This window comes from Pseudonaja textilis, unplaced genomic scaffold, assembly GCF_049901715.1.
Source record: "Pseudonaja textilis isolate UNSWEBS1 unplaced genomic scaffold, rPseTex1.2 PTEXSCF35, whole genome shotgun sequence".
NCBI classification, from domain to species: domain Eukaryota; kingdom Metazoa; phylum Chordata; class Lepidosauria; order Squamata; family Elapidae; genus Pseudonaja; species Pseudonaja textilis.
Window position 1 is genome coordinate 77,341 of NW_028262894.1, and position 10,070 is coordinate 87,410.

General features: G+C 45.9%; 1 pseudogene; it reads right to left on the minus strand.

Moving 5' to 3' along the window:
• Positions 1-2,087: 2,087 nt before the first annotated feature.
• Positions 2,088-5,034, minus strand: LOC113452957 (vomeronasal type-2 receptor 26-like; annotated as a pseudogene).
• Between the last annotated feature and the right edge of the window lie 5,036 nt (positions 5,035-10,070).

Here is a 10,070-nt window from a genome sequence, read left to right on the forward strand (position 1 = left end):
GACCACCACACTAGCAATCACCAACGTGTTAACACGCCTGTTCGTAACGCACGGGCTACCCGACTCCATTGTCTCCGACAATGGCCCACAGTTCGCATCGACCGAGTTCAGCCATTTCGCTGCCAACCTGGGTATCCGCCACATTTTCACAGCCCCATTTCATCCTGCCAGTAACGGATTGGCTGAAAGGGCCATCAGGACCACTAAAGAAGCCCTGGCTAGGTTCAGCAAGGATGACTGGCACCACAAACTCTCGCGGTTCCTGATGAGCCAGCACTCAACTCCTTGTTCAGTCACCAATAAGTCCCCAGCTGAGCTCCTGATGGGCAGGCGTCTGAGGACTGTATTGGACAGACTTCACCCACAATACTGCCCTGACTCTCCCCTCGCTTCCACATCGGGGGTTAGATATTTTATCTTACAGGAGCCAGTATTCGCGAGGAACTTCGCTGGAGACCCCCTGTGGATCCCGGGCGAGATCGTAGCCATCACCGGGCCGCGGTCGTATCGGGTCAGACTGGAGGATGGCCGTGTCTGGAGAAGGCACATAGACCAACTGCGTAGGCGCCTCAGCACCCTCGCCAGCAGGGATCCAGAGTCACAAGACGAAGGGAGGCCTCATCATCAGCCCCACATCCACATCATGCCCGGCGACCAGTTCACACCAACAGCCGATCCCGAAAGCCCGAACACGGACAGCGGCACCCAGACGGTTGACCAGCCCAATCCAGTCTATGGGAGCACGTCCCCAGTGACCAACCCTACGAGCCCCGGGCATGCCCGAACCGAGGGGCACACTGGTGACACTTTGCCGGCTCTGCCTTCCCAGGCAGACCCCGAACGGACAGACAACGTTCCAGAGCTGCGCCGTTCCGGGCGCCAACATAAACCTCCTGCCTACCTCAAAGACTATGCGTGTTCGCATCTGGGGGGAAGGGGTGTTATGTCCTGAGAACTCTAGGAGTTCTCACTCAGGTCCATTCACTTTGCGTGGGCGTTCTTCCCTTCACTCATTGGTTGGTTCTCCCCAGCAGCCAGCTATAAAAGCAGGCTGCGGGGTCCAACCAGTTGCTGATTGCTGCGAGCCAGTTTCCAGGCGTGGCAAGCACGGTCAGCCCTTTATTGTTATAATAAAGTATTTGTTGCACTCATGCTCTGGTTCAGCCTCTCTTTTCCCAAACTTAACATAACCCTTTCTGAAATCATGTTTAGATTCTATTGCTTCAGAACTGTAGTATGTTAAAAATGACATTGCTGTCTTATCTATGAGAAACTAACAATTTTCATCCCTTTTGCTGTGATTTGCCTTTCTTCACTGTTAGATGATTTTCCTTCCTCCTTCCCTCCTCCTTCTCCTTCCTTCCTTCCTTCCTTCCTTCCTTCCTTCCTTCCTTCCTTCCTTCCTTCCTTTCTTTCTTTCTTTCTCACATCTCATAATTTCCTCCTCCTAATCTTCATGGAATTAAAATACAGAACTAAAAGCAAATAATCAAGGATCATTGCAGTATTTATTTTTAGCCTTGTGTAATGGAGGAATTCAGTACCTAAACTGTGGTGGGGAGTGGGGAATAATTCCTGCAGACCAAAGGATGCACTCATATTTATATATTTCAAAAAGGAGGGCAAAGTGATCCTTGCATACATATTCATAACAAAAGCATAATAGATCTCAGGATATAGTGGTTTTATAGCTAAGAAGATACAATTGCATCATAAGATTCAGGGATTGTCAGGAGAATGCTCTAATAAAACCACCACAATCCACTGCGAAATACCAGGATATATTAGTTATGTTTCAGTTTGTCTATTAAACAGTCCCATTCATCTGGAAACATATTTTTTTCTACAGAACCACACTCTAATGTCAGCTTTGTCTTCCTCCTAAAATTGATTTTTCTCTTAAATAAACATTTGATATTGCCTCTTTAGCATAGTTGCACACCATTTTAATGTTACCCTGAATTATCAGAGAAAAATTTACCCTCTTTAAAGATCTGACATATCATTTTGATCCTATTAACTATACAATTCTAAAATATTAGCCAAACATTTATATGACTGGTACTTATATAAAGTGATATTTACATTCATTTCATTTTTACCTGCCATGATTGTTGATTTAGAGTCTTGAGTTCCCAAGAATGTCCTCTTTTTCTGCTCTTAGATGAAAGCATGGCTTGCAGTGCGTGGGCCACTGCATAGACAGCATTGTAAATGCTATAACTTTGCCCACTTATGCTACTTCTAAACAAAACATTGGGAAGGGTCTCCAATGTCTCCTCACCAGTGCATTCATTGTCACTGTCCTCATCTAACCCAGCATTTGGAAAAGAACATTCAAACGCATATTCCCAAAACAGCCTGATCAAACTATCTTCTTCTTCTTCAGAAGAAGGCTTCCTCATCTGAATAAATTTCTGAAACCCTAACATTTCCTTCGAGGAAACTGCCAACGATAAGGCCCCATGGATGAAGTCCACGCCTCTGGTTCTTTGAAAGGGGATTGATGTGAATTCCATCTGTGCTGGCATTATCCAAACTTTATCTTTTCTCTTCACTGGCATGTCAACATATTCTGAAATAAATGGAAACATTCTAAAAGCAGCAATGGCCTCATTTTCACAATATATGATCACAACATTGGCAGAACTTCTCATAATGACCTGGTATATCATAAAAAAACCCATTAAGTTGAACCTCAATGTCATTGGTAACAGTGTCCCTTGGCATTTCTTCTATGAAGTCAAAACAGATGCCTTTTTGAGAAAACATATCAAGCCTATTCTGTATAAAACTCTTTGCTCTTTCAGAGGTTTGGATAATGAGTCCAATCCATTTCCAGTCAAAGTGAAGCAACAATTGGATGATCCCAATAATTTGAAGATCTTCATCTGGAAATAATTGATGGAAGCAAGCAGCTTGTATGTTGTCATCTGTCTCCATAGTAGAACCATATAGGAGCTAAGAAAAAAGAAAGAAACTGGAGCATTTCTTTTCAGATCCAAATATTTATTTGTTTTTAAGGAAGACATTCCTTATCTATATGAAACTTTGGAATAAAAAATAAATCAATCATATCAGAAATATTTTAATAAAAAGCGGGATCAATATACTTTAATTACAATTCTTCTGTTGTTATCCAATATCAACAATACTCTTATATTTTACTTAATAACAAGTAATTCTCGAGGTACGAATATAATGGACTCTGCTAATTCTATTCATAAACTTGAGGATTTGTAGGAATGAATTATCTAACATGACTTCATGCACCCATCTACTTTTGCAGAAAATGGGTGTCTGAAGTCATGCGAGATCACAGCCCCAAGAATCATGTTTTAGTGAATAAATATAATCTTCCATGAAATTAAATTAAATGAGAAAGTGTGGATTTCCTCCATTTTATATTCATATGTACTCACATTAAGAAAGGAATACCTGTGTCTTGCATTTGGTCTATATCTACATTTCACTATACTGAGATGGAGCAAAGTCCGAGGTAAGCTTATTTCATGGTTTTTATTTCAATTTCATATATCACTGTGTACAAGCCACAATTGTTCAAATAAATGTGTTGTTGAAAGGTCTTGACTCCTTTCTTTCTGAGATAGCTCTTACCTGTGGGATCTTGTAAATGCTCAGAATATTTGACATGAAATGTCCAATGTAAGCATTATGTCCTGCAATCACAGATATTACATTGTCTTTGAAATCACACTTGTAGTTTGGTATGAACCTTCCCTTGGTAGAGAGGAACTCCATGGAAACCAGATAGATCCATCTTGCCAGGGCATAGCTATTGGAGATATGGATACCAAGGGTGATGTTAGGCAAGATCCTGGAATTCTCATTGATTTCTTTGATTGCAAATTCCAAAGCAAAGACGTTCTGGTAGTTTTGCATATACAACCTGAAATGAGTATTAGAGCATCTGTTTCCCAATTTAGCTGCATCCTTATTTATGTTTTTTCTAATTTTATATCACTCATGATTTTACAGCCCACAAGCACTGAAAGGAGGGAGTATATTAACATCAAGCAAGGCATCTCTTTGACTGTTTAATGCAATAGCCTCAAAATTATAGAGCAAAGTTTTATCACAACATATTAAAAAATTCTCCCTGGAAGTTAAGCTATAACACTTCACTTTTTATCCATTGGAGATGGCCATAAATACTGATGATACATTCAGTGGACTGAATACAAAATGAAATAATCATAAATAATTACTTTAAATAATTGAATAATTACTAAAGGGTGCTTCTTTAATTTAGGGATTCTGATTTATTACTGTGGAAAGGGAACTTCATGAGGACAGTGGTGATACCCAAGCAGAAAAAAAAAAGCCCAAAGGCAACACCAGGCCAGCCATAAAACAAACTTGCATAGGAAAAGAGATTTAATAAAAGGTATTGAAAGAAGCCCCCTAGACAAAAAGCCAAGTAATTAAGAAAACTAGGGAAACAAAAAGAAATCCCTTACAGAAGAAAGGCCATGCCAAATCAGCAAAACAAATAGAACAAAAGACACATAGCAGACAGGAGATTGCCACTAAACAGATATAAGAAATGAAACTAATAATCCAATCAAACCACCCCGCAGAGTTTACCCTCTGACGGAAATGGAGACAACCCTCCCTGACAGGATTTAAGCACTCACACACAAAGGGAGGACAGGTATAAAAATCAGGAGTTTATTACACAAAGCTGGCTAGCCCCGGGAACGCAGACTTCTTGCTATCTCTTGCCTTCCTGAAAATTAAAGCAAACTTGCTTCCAAATAGCTGTCTCTGTCTGTGTCCTTACTCTGAAAGCACTCCCAGCAGGAAAAAAGAACCCTTGGAAGAAAGGCATTTCCAGCCTTTCAACATTACTATCTTCTATTCTAATATTCTATTCCACCATTTCCAACTTCTCTTTCTTGTTCTTCTTCCTTTTAACTATGTTTCTCAGGTATTTAAAAAGGAAATTCAATTCTCATAGTACTGTACTTTCAAACACCAAATTTAAGAGAGAATTTGATACAATATCTGCATGTAGGACTAATTGCAGTCACATACACTTTCTACAAATGATCACTGTTATTTCCTCGTAGTTTTCCTGATTAATACAACCTGAAAAAGAAACAAACTAAAATGAAACTAATATTTACCTAAAAGTTATCAAGGAGGCTGTTGGAAGCTATTGAAACAGAAATATATACAACTTTACTTTGCATATGAGGAACCACATGGTAACTAACAATATTATTAAAAGAAAAAATAATAGTGCAACTTAGGCAATCTGCAATTCATCTCTCACTCTAATTCAAGCATAACACAGATTTTAACTATTTCTGTATTGCATTGCTTAAAACTAATTACATACAGGAAGTCATCAACTAGTTCACTTGATGGATTTCTTGTGAATGTTAATTTCTCAGACATCATGTAAAATAGATAACAAATGCCAGCAATGACCAAATCTTCTGAATGATAATCGTTGTGCTTAATAAGAGGTTGGTCTCCTACAGAACATCTGCCAAGAGCTGCTTCAGATTCTATATAGGAAGACAATATTGTTACAGATGCAAAGAAAAATATCATCTTGCAGATCAATTTATCTCTCGGCCTCCTGTTTACTCAATGAGAATTAGGCATTTGAAATAGAACAGCCTAACATACATTATTCCATGAGACTACTTTAAAATCAGAGGTGTAAATGGTTTAAAAATGAGAATGAAAGGACTTTGTCCTCCACCAGTACCCTTGGAGAAAGAAGAATATTATACCTTTTTGCTGTTTAACTATATTACTTTTAATAGTTTCCATAACTCCTTAGAGAGGAGAAAATAAGAACACATAATTGATAATGATTGTAGAGATTTAGGCATGTCCCAATTTGTGATACACTGAGAACTGTAACTTGGAATTAAGGAGAAAAATAACAGTGGCCAGGGGATAGAAAGAACTACATGAACAATTTAAAAAGTTTTCCTCTCAAGTATCTAGAATTGGTTTTCCAAATGAGAAATCAGCTGAATTTAAATGGAAATTTCAGTTATGACGAATTAAACAACAGAGTAAATCAAATTAAATTATACTAGGAGTCATGGTGGTATAGTGGTTAGAGTGCAGTTCCACAAGTTTGATCCTGACTGGTTCAAAGTTAACTCAGGGTTCCATCCTTCTGAGTTCAGTAAAATGAAGACCTAGATTGTTGGGACAATATGCTGACATTGTAAACTGCTCAAAGAGTTTTGCAAATCACTGTGGAATGGTATATAAGTTTAAGTATTAGTGTCATTCAGTGCTGGGATTCAAATAATTTAACAACTGGTTCTCTGCCCTAGTGACCAGCTGGTAGGCATGGCTGGATGGTCATAGCCAACTCACATCAAGGGGCACCTCTCCCAGCCTCTCTGTTCTGTATTAGCATTCTTGAAGACTCGCACCCTGATTGGCCACTCGGACCGAAACCCGATTGGTTGACTGAATGCCCGTGATTGGAGCGCTAAGAATCTACCGCGATTGGCCGAGCCGATCGCGGGAGATTCGAAGTGCTGCCATTGGCCGCCGAGCCGCCGGCCGGCTGTATAAAGCCAAGCGAGTTGCACACTTTTCTTTTGTCCTTGTTCAGAGCTGAAATAAAGAGCTGAATGTTCACTTAGCGTCTCGCCTCTCTTGTGACCCGATCCACCGATCTAACACTGGCGACGACGGTGGGATCGTGAGGCGAGGACCAACTAGCATGTGGCAACGGTGACCAGCGCCCGGCAAAATGGCCAGCACCCTGCCGCCCGCTCCATTCGACCCAGCAACCGAAGACTGGGAGTCCTACATTGATCGCTTTCAGATGTTTCTGGAATGCAGTAACCTCAAGGACGCCAACGGCCAGAGGAAACGGGCAGTATTCCTAACGCACTGTGGGGACGCAGTGTTCAAAATGTCCAAGGCACTCGCGAGACCCGCCGACGTCAAGGAGATGGATTGGGCTGACCTCGAGCCCATCCTGCGCCGCCATTACGCCCCCACGGTGCCCATCCTTATCCGCAGGTACGATTTCTACCGCCGAGATCAGCGCGAAGGCGAGTCCATCAGCGATTTCGTGGCCCAGCTGCAGAACATGGAAGGTCCCTGCGAGTTCCCCGACCTGGACCAGGCGATCCGGGACCGACTTGTCCTCGGACTCCGAGACCCCGTGTTGCAGAGCCGGCTGATGGCCAGAGGCAACATCTCTCTTGCCGACGCCCTCGCCGAGGCTACCGCCGCCGAGGCCACCCGCCAATCCGCGGCTCGGATGAGGCAAACCAACGTGCCTGAACGGCCACCAACCAACGAGGCAACCCCAGCTGCTGCGAAGCCCTGGGAACCCAGCCAGCGGGAGACGACCACGCACCACGGTGACCTCGAACCCCAATCCGACACCGAGGACGAGGACGAGGAGATCCATCGGTTGCAGACCGAGCGTGACCGCCGGGACTGCCGGAGTCGTAAGTCTGGATTCCAGTGCGCCGGTTGCGGCGGTGATCACCCCCGCTCCGAATGCCGTTTTCTCGACGCCATTTGCAGGAATTGCAAGAAGCGGGGTCACATCGCCAAGGTGTGCCGGAACAAAAAGAGCTACAGCCCGCAGCGCCGAGGCAACAGCCCATGACGACGGGACGGCACCCCGCCCAGGCACCGAGACCGACCAACCGAGAGCCGGTGGAGCCGCGACAGCCGCAGCCGACGACTCAGCGAAGCACAGCGGCGCGAGGAAACACACCAGACGGTCGTCATCGGCCATTCATCAACCACGGACGCCCGGAAGGTACACGTGGCCCTAAGCATCGAGGACCGGCCCTGTGAGATGGAAGTGGACTCCAGGTCCTACCTCTCAATGGTCTTGTGGCGCACAATCAAGCGCCTAGTTCCGACCATCTGCCGCAATGAGCTAGATGACCAGAAGCTAATCCTGAAAGACTACCAGGGAAACCGCATCCCTGTGGTGGGCATCGGGCACTTCAAGGTGACCTTCAAGAACCACACCGACATCTTGCCACTCACGATCGTGGACCGGGACCGCCCCAGCTTGCTTGGCCTACAATGGTTCGCCCCGCTAGGCATCGAAGTGACCGGCATCCATCGCACAGACGAGGCCGACTGGGAAGCGACTCTCGTAAGGGATTTCCAGGAGGTCTTTGACAACTCGCTAGGCAAGTACCGAGGGCCCCCTATATCCTTCAACCTTAACCCCAACATCGCCCCAATCCACCTCAAACCCCGGCGAGTGCCTTTTGCGCTCAAGCCGAAAATCGACGAGCAACTAGACAAGCTCGTCGCGCAAGGGGTACTAGAACCCATCGACCATGCCCGTTGGGAAATGCCCATAGTCACCCCCATCAAACCAGATGGCTCTATAAGAATTTGCGGGGACTACAAGGCCACCCTCAATCATGCGCTGCAGCAAAGCGCCTACCCCGTCCCAGTAGTGCAACACCTCCTGCACTCACTGGGGGGAGGCCGGGTCTTCGCAAAACTCGACTTGGCACAAGCGTATCAGCAGCTGCCGGTCAATGCAGAGACAGCCGAAGCGCAAACGATTGTTACACACCGGGGGGCTTTTCGTTGCAACCGACTCCAATTTGGAGTCAGCGTCGCCCCAGGAGTCTTCCAAAGCCTCATGGAGAGGCTCCTCCAGGGCATCAAAGGGGTGGTTCCCTACTTTGACGACGTGCTAATCGCAGCCGCCGACAAAGAACAATTGGAGACCCGTTTAAGGGCGGTGCTTAGCAAATTCAAAAACGCCGGCCTTAAAGTCAAAAGAAACAAATGCCAACTTCACACCGAGAGGGTCGAGTTCCTGGGGTACCTTTTGGACCGGCACGGAATACACCCAACCGGGAAGAAACTTAGAGCCATCAAGGAAGCCCCCACACCAACGAACAAAGCTGAACTGCAAGCATTTCTGGGACTGCTTAACTTTTACAATGTTTTCCTACCCCAAAAGGCGACCGTGGCGGAACCCCTACACCGGCTACTCGATAAAACGGCCACCTGGACCTGGGGGAAGCGGGAGGAGACTGCGTTCCAACGAACAAAGGACTTGCTAACATCAGATGCAGTCTTAATCCAGTACAGCGAGACCCTCCCGCTCTCGGTAACATGCAACACCTTACCCTTCGGCATAGGAGCAGTCCTCAGCCACACCCTACCCGACGGGAAGGAAGCACCCATTGCCTTCTTCTCCCGAACACTAGCCAAGCCGGAAAGAAATTACAGTCAACTGGACAAAGAAGCCCTCACCATCGTCGCCGGAGTTAAAAGGTTCCACGAATACCTTTACGGCAGGAATTTTTCAATCATAACGGACCACAAACCCCTGCTCGGGATACTCGCAGGGAACAAGGCCACCCTGAACATCCTGTCGCCCCGGATGACGAGGTGGTCCGAGTTCCTTGCCGCATACTCTTACGAGCTGTCACACCGGCCCGGCAAGACCATCCTGCACGCACACGCGCTAAGCCGATCACCACTACCGGACCTAGACGACGACCCAGCGCCCACAACGATGACCCTACAGATCGAGACTCTACCGTGCCCACTCTTAACCGCGCCAGACATTGCCCATGAAACAAATAAAGACAAACGGCTGGCGCGGGTATTGAGCTGGGTAGAGCAGGGGTGGCCAGATGCTGACGGCAACGAACATTTCAAACCCTTCAGAAACCGCCAAACTGAGCTGTTCTCACAAAAGGGTTGCATACTCTGGGGCGACCGGGTGGTCATACCGGAAGCGCTACAGAACAGAGTGTTAGCATTACTGCACGAGGGACACCCGGGGGTCGTCAAGATGAAAGCCCTGGCCAGAAGCTATGCTTGGTGGCCAGGGATGGACAAACAAATAGAGACATGGGTCGCCGGGTGCAGCAAGTGCCAAGAGTCAAGAGCCAACCCCCCCGCCGCCCCGATCCGAGAATGGGAAACCCCAAGAGGACCATGGTCGCGATTACACATAGACTTCGCCGGGCCAACCAAGGGGTATACATTCCTTATCACCGTAGACGCTTACTCCAACTGGTTGGAGGTAAGCACGATGAGAGCAACAACGA